Consider the following 7380-nt stretch of genomic DNA (forward strand, 5'->3'; position numbering starts at 1 on the left):
AACAAGAGCGAAACTCCGTCCCCCCCCCCCAAAAAAAAAGAAAATGTAACATGCGTTGAAAGTCGAGTGGAAGGCGTGAGCACAGCTCCCACAACAAGAACCGTGGGTGTCAATTTTTGCAAAATCATGTTTAAGAGATATTCTTCTAGATTTTGGACTCTGTTGCTTTTTTTCTTCATTAACTGTTTCCTCACTAAAAACAAACTACAAGAACAAAATCTAAAATCAACAGCCTTCCTTCATGAATTTGCTGTTAAAAGAAAGCTCATGAAAGCATACATAAAATGTCTGCATACAGAACATTCTCAAGGGTCCCCCGTCACTCCCACCTTGGGTCTGCAGGATAATCACAGATGAAATGCATGTCCGTCGGGAAACCCTGGGCGTGTGTGGTCATCCTGCAGGGGCGGGGCTCCCCGAGAGCTGCTGAGAGCACCTGGGGCTCTCCATCTCCCCACCAGGCATCCTGACACCCAGCGCCCACATTTTATCCCTGCAGTTGAAATGTTATGGCAGAAATAACCATATCCGTGAGTAAGCACCGTGTTCCGCCATAACGGCAGATAAATATCAGATTAAATTAAAAGTCGAGCACTTGCTTTGGTCTTTAGGGCTGATGGATGGGCCCAGCCTCCCTGGCCCTGGCTGCTGTGTGGGCCGCAATCAATGCCTCTGCTCCCAAAGGTGCCCGTCCGCCTCTGACTCCCCGCTCAGTCACCGGCGGTGGCTCTGCGGCGAACACCTTGAGTTATCACAGAGCGTGCTGCGCACCCCCGTACCGTATAACTCAGCCTGTAAAGATGCCCTCCTCTCAGGGCCAGGTTCAGACTCTTCTTAGATTAAGCACCGACAAGAAAGAGACATTTTATGATTTGGAAACTCCGATTGTTACAGTTCTTCTGGGGTCTCCCTCAGTCACGAGCTGGGCTCAGAGACCCAGCTTGGCCAATGGTCAGAAGCACCTGCCTGCGTCATGCCAGCCTCCCAGGGTCAGGGGCTGTGTTCTCCTTCTTCTCAGAGTAGCCGCTGAGCTCAAAATGAATCATTGGCTCCTTCCTGGATCATCTCCGTTCCGCGAAGGCTTCTGGAGATTTCTTTTACTTACCACCTTGTTTCCACACCTCGAGCCTGGAAGGGAGAGTGTGGGTTCTAGATGTGATTCCCATAAATAACGGTCATAACGCCCATAATAAATACAACTCACATCCCTCAGCAGGCCCTGCGCGCCTCCCATGGGCTGCTTTATATGAACCGCTTCATTTAATCCTGCAAACAGCCCTTGGTGGCATCAGCCCAGCCTTCCAGGCGGAGAAAGTGACTTGCTCAGGCTTTCAAGGACAGGAGGAGAAGGCGGTGGTGCATTTTGAACCTCAGGTCACTGAGTCCATACTTGGCCTTACCTTGTTCAGCTAACTGACGTATAATGCCCACAGAAAACTGCTCATAGCCTAAGGGCCTGCCTCTAAGATTTCTCACAGAGTCCACTCCTGGGGACAATATTCAGAGCAGAGAGCAACACGCCACCAGCATTGGAGGAGCGCAGCTCAGGAGGCCCTCAGGGCACCGTCCACGCTCCCGACTGCTGACTTGGCATAGTGCCTGTTTCCGGACTTGGTATGTAAAGTGTGATCGTTCAGCGTGCACTGTGCCGCACAGCTGGCCTCCTTCCTCCGGAGCCACGGGCGGAGATCCATGCTGCTGTGTTTTGTGTGTGATTGTAGATGGCAGAGTCTTCCTTGCTGTGTAGTATTCCCTTCTGTGACCACATCACAGTGGATTCATTCATCCCCTTGCCAGTGAGAGTCGGGGTGGGTTCCAGATTTCTGCACCTGTGGGGAGTGCTGCTAAGGAGGTGGCTTCGTGTTTTGTGTGGAAGAGTGCATACACTTCCCGTGAGGTCTACACGGTCCCTGGGAGTGCAGGCCCAGCTGCAGGGGAGGCTGCAAAGCATTTCTCAGGGCGTTTCTCCCAATTATCTTGCATGCTCTCCGTCCTGGCCCTTCGGGGCTCCCGAGTTCCAAGAAGTGTGTGGCTTTCACTCCTGACAGCGTGTTTGTCCCCGGCCTGGCCCTCCCTGCTTCCTCTCCTGTCTCGGGAGCCCGAACAGCCCTCGGCAGGCGAAGGGAGCAGGATGTATGTGGTTGACTGAACAAGACAGAGCACAGCAGATATTATGCATGCGGCTCTCCTCCTTCAGCCCCTTATTCTCTCTGTCCCTGAGTCTGGCATTTAAAGGAGGTGGCATTCTCCAAGTGAAGGCAAGAAAGGAAAACTGACCGGACTGGGGAAAGGAGAAATGCCACGTCCATCCTGACACCCACGGGGGAGACAACTCATTTAGGTCCCGAAATGGAGTCACCAAAACCCAGTAGCCACAAAGAACACACGAAGGTGGTTTCTCACAAGCCCGAAGTCAGCAGATCTCGGCGTGGCTTTTCTGTGGGGCCTGTTCCACTGGGGGCTCTGCCCAGGCTGGGGGCTGTGTCTCATGGTGCAGACAGAGGGCTGGAACAGGCAGCTCCAATCAAAAGCCTTCCCAAGGTCTTGGGGGGCACAGCTGTGAACATCCCAGCGGGCAAAGCCATTCCCAGGAACGGGTCCTGGTGGGAGTTAGCCGTGTCCGCCGTGGGAGGGTGCAGCAAAGTGAGTGCAGGTGGTATCAATCCAGGGTGAGGGGGCAGGGTTGGGGCCAATTTCTCAACATGCCACACAGCCTCAAATGTGGGGCATTGGGAGAACATCCGCTGTTGTTACCTGACAGAGCTGAGGCCAGAAGAGGAATTTCTCACCGAGGCATGCTAGGGAAATAGGATTATCATAACAATGAAGCTGAGGGTGCAGGGGACACCCAGCCCCATCCACGGTACCCACTGGGAAGACAGGTTGCAAGCAGGCAGGGGGCCAAGGGGTCGAGGTAGGGAGAAAGCCACAGCGCAGGGCTCGTCGGCTGCAGGACTCCCCTCTGTGACCTGGGACGCTGAGCGTGTTGAAGAAAACACGTTCGCTATTAAAAATCCCACACCTCCCTCAATTTGCATTTCTGCGGTGTGTTTCATCCCGGACATCAAAGCTCCTGGCTTGCCGTCTCTCCTGCGGGGTTCAAATGCAAAACGTCATATCATAGGCTCCTTTCACATCTAATTACGGGGGCTGAATGCAGGGTTGCCTGGCCTGAAAGTAAAGAGTCCCCTCTCCTCCCGCCTGCTGGGGGGGGGGGGCACGCATCTGCAGGATGCCTTCAGGCAAATTCAAAGGTAAGGGAAGATTTCAGCAAAATGTTGACAAAGCATCAGGATCTACAAAGGACCGAGCTCATCAGGACAGCAGGAAAGCAACCAGGACGGTGGTCACTTTTTGGGAGGGAAGAAGAGATGGTTTGTTGTGCTGTGTTGTTAATCCAGGAGACTGGGGACTCCTGGAGTGGGCCAGAGTGGCCCGTGGGGCACAGCCCAGCTGCACACCCACAGGGGACAAGAGGAAGGGATAAGGGAAAGGGGACGGGACACAGCCACCTGCCTCTGCCAGAAGTCAGAGCCTTCATTTAAAAGCAGACACCCTTCAGGTCTGGCTTGATCTATCTCATCACATAGATGCATCCCCGGAGGTCTGAGATGTTGAGTTACTTGAAGAAGGAAACACAGCCTGTCAGTGGTGCACCCGGCTTGGAAGCCCAGGTGTGAATCTATCTGTATCATGGGGCTTTCTCCACCACCTCAGACCCAGGAGGCCCTGTGGGTCCTGTGAGCTGACCTGGCCAGAACGTGGCATCCGGCTACTACAGGTCATTCAGACGCACTTCACATTTCCCTAAGGGAACAAGAGGAGAAGGGCTGAGCCCGGAACAGGGGAAGGAATCAGTTCTCCATGGTGACCCAAGGGGGTCGTGTGGGAGGTGCTGGGGAGACCTTGCTAAGTGTCTACAGGCGATTCTACTGCCTGGGGAGGCCAGGAAGGCCGAGCATGTGTCTGACTTGTCTCAGACTGCAGCTGCTGTGAGGACAAGCCGAGGTGGCTCTGATCTCTGTGATCGCAGTGGCCGCCGCAGATGCATTCCTGATGTGGCCTCATCCACCGGCCGTGAGCTGCAGCTGCAGAGAGGACCCAACAGGAGAAAGTTTCTGACTTTGCCAATTCGGGCAAATGCAGAAATTCATCAGGGAGCAGGCAGCCTTCTCCCTGTGGTGAGCCGGCGGTGCAAGAACCCCCAAGTCGCTGTGGTTGGGAGGGCTGAGCCTGCCTCTGGCTCACCTGGTGGACAGTGCGACGGCCCCACAGCCACGCCTTGGCCTGAGAGCAGCTGGTGTCTTCTGACTTAGTCCATTTGCCTCTTCCAAGCCACAGTGCCACCTCACCATCAGTTCACGATGCGGCAGTCCACAGCCTCCGGATAAAATGCTTGTGAATGCACAACAGAAAACAAAGGTGGAAAATCAGCAACACTCCTGACAGAATCAGAGAATTCCCAATAACCAGCAGGGACTGGATGCAGGCAGCCACTGGTGGCCGTCACTAGCTTTCCTTGGAGATAATGTGGCCCTAGCCAAGTGGGGGAGAGAGAAGCACGTGTCCTCCTGCTCCTAGATCTGGCTCTTGCTCCAACACAAGGTCCACACAACCAACACACCTCAAAGTCCTCCTTTTCCTTGGTTGTGCTTCGTTTCTTTCTATTTATTTAAACTTTGTTTTTATTATTATTATACTTTAAGCCTTGGGGTACATGTGCAGATCATGCAGGATTGTTGCATAGGTGTACAGGTGCCATGGTGGTTTGCTGCATCCATCCCCCTGTCATCTACATTAGCTATTTCTCCTAATATTATCCCTCCCTAATCCCCCCACCCACTGCCTTCCCTCCCCTAGCCCCCCAGCTCCTCAACAGGCCCCGGTGTGTGATGTTCCCCTCCCTGTGTCCATGTGTTCTCATTGTTCAACATCCACTTATGAGTGAGAACATGTGGTGTTTGGTTTTCTGTTCTTGTGTCAGTTTGCTGAGACTGATGGTCTCCAGCTTCATCCATGTTCCTGCAAAGGACACGAACTCATCCTTTCTAAGGTGGGTCTGAGGGTAGATCCTGTTCCTATGTCTGCACACTCTGCCACCAGTGGAAAACATCCATGGAAGGACTCCAGCTCCCAGCAAATCACCCTGTGGAAGCCTCCACCACAAAGCCCTCCAGGCAGATGTCTAGATAACAAGACCACAGAAAGCACAGGCTGGCTGCAGGCTACAGATTTTCAGGTATCACAAGTGTTTGATGTGTCGGAGAACCAAGCACTGGGCAATGAAAAAATCAGATATTCAAATATCCACCTATCCTTCCATTGAATAGTCATTCATTTATCAATGCATCCATCCATCATTCATTCATCCGTTATTCATCCAGCCATCATGCCTTCATCCATCATCCATTCATCCGTTTATGCATCCATCATCCACCCATCCATTCATCCACCCAGCATCCATTCATCTGTCATCCATCTAGCCATCATTCATTCATCCATCATACATTCATCCATTCATACATCCACCCATCCATTCATCCATCCATCATTCATTCATGTCATCCATCTAGCCATCATTCATTCATCCGTCATACATTCATCCATTCATACATCCACCCATCCATTCATCCATCCATCATTCATTCATGTCATCCATCTAGCCATCATTCATTCATCCGTCATACATTCATCCATTCATACATCCACCCATCCATTCATCCATCCGGGCAACCATGCATTCATTATCCATCCATCCATTATTCATTCATTCATCCACCACCTATCCACCCAGCTAGGCATCATTCATTCACTCATTCATTGATCATTCATTCATTTATTCATCCACCACCTATCCACCCATCTAACTGTCATTTGTTCATTCATCCACCACTCATCCATCCTTCCATCCCTCCATCCATCTACTCACTCACCCAGCAAATACTCTCAATGGACCTCCCCTGTGACGGACACTCTTCTTAGAAGCTTGGTGGCAACAGAGGACAAACAAAATATCTTTATTTGAAATATAGATTTTATATTATAGTGTGCAGAAATAAAATAAACAAGTAAATATGAAGGGTGTTAGATGAAAAACCCTGCGAGGCAATAAAACAAATGTGGGGAGCAGAGCATGCCGCAGTGAGGACACTGGGATTTTAATAGGGCTTTTAGTCAGCATAGAGCTTCCTGAGAAGGGGACGGAGGTGAGGGAGGGAGCAGCGGGGAAGGACAACCCAGGCGAGGCTGCAGGCACAGACATCTGATTCTGTGCCAGGCAAGGGAGTGAGGAGCCCACAGTGTGACCAGAGTAGAGTCAGGCTTGGAAGTGCATCAGAAAAGAAACAGAAAAGGGCAAAGAAGACAGGGGTGAGGGTGTGTGACTTGGAGCAGACAGGTGGTGCGATCTTCCGTGTATTTTCAAAGATTCCTTTGGCCCTGAATGGAGGCTTGCGAGGCAGAGTGACCATGATAAGAAGCTCTTTGTCTTTTCTGGTACCAGCAAAATCTCAGAAAGCCTCTGACCCTGTAATGATGGGCAGTTCTCCAGAAGAGTGGATAGGACAGAGCACACAGGGCCCCACATCTCTCGCCTGAGTCACTAATAGTCCTTAAAAAATAAATGGCCCTACTCCTTGCCATTTCCTGCACAGAAGATAACGCCCGACGGGGTGAGTGGCTATGTCTCTGTGGTCGCTCGCCACGTGGACTCTTTCTTCCACCCTAACCCTAACCCTAACCCTAACCCTAACCTGCTTTCACGTGATGTCCAGCAAATCTGATGCAATTCTGCACACACTGCACTTCTACCACCTTGATGTAAACTGTGAGCTGAAACTCTGTGTTCGGGCAGTTGGACAGAACCTTTCTGAAAGGCTCCACCTACGCTGTGGTCCTCAGGCTGCAGTCCTCAGTAAGAATTCTGAACAAAACTCATTTTAATTCTTTAAGAGCTTGCCTGCTTTTCCTTTACTCAGCTGACAGTGGTGGGGTGATTATGGAGAAGAAGGAGACCAGACAGAAACAGCTGTGACTGGAGGAGAATGATGGTGGTTGGAGCAGCATGGGGTCTGGGGAGGAAGAGGAATTGGCTGGATTCTGTGCTAACGTTGAAGGGATGACCAACCTGATTTGGTTTCAATCAGCTACGGGATGAGAGGATGAGGGGAGAAAGAAAGCAACTCTCAGAAGAGCCAGGTGGACTCCCACCTCTGTCCCGAGCACCTGGAAGGATGGAGCTCCCATTTGCTAGGTTGGGGAAGATGGTGCTGAAGCTGGCGGGGGATGATGAGGAGTTTGCTCTTGGATGTGTCGGTCCAGCACAGTGCCCCAGGCAATGCAGCTCAGCCACGGGATGGTATCCTAGGGGTCGGATACACC

This window comes from Cebus imitator, unplaced genomic scaffold (genome assembly GCF_001604975.1).
Source record: "Cebus imitator isolate Cc_AM_T3 unplaced genomic scaffold, Cebus_imitator-1.0 Scaffold329, whole genome shotgun sequence".
Taxonomy (NCBI): domain Eukaryota; kingdom Metazoa; phylum Chordata; class Mammalia; order Primates; family Cebidae; genus Cebus; species Cebus imitator.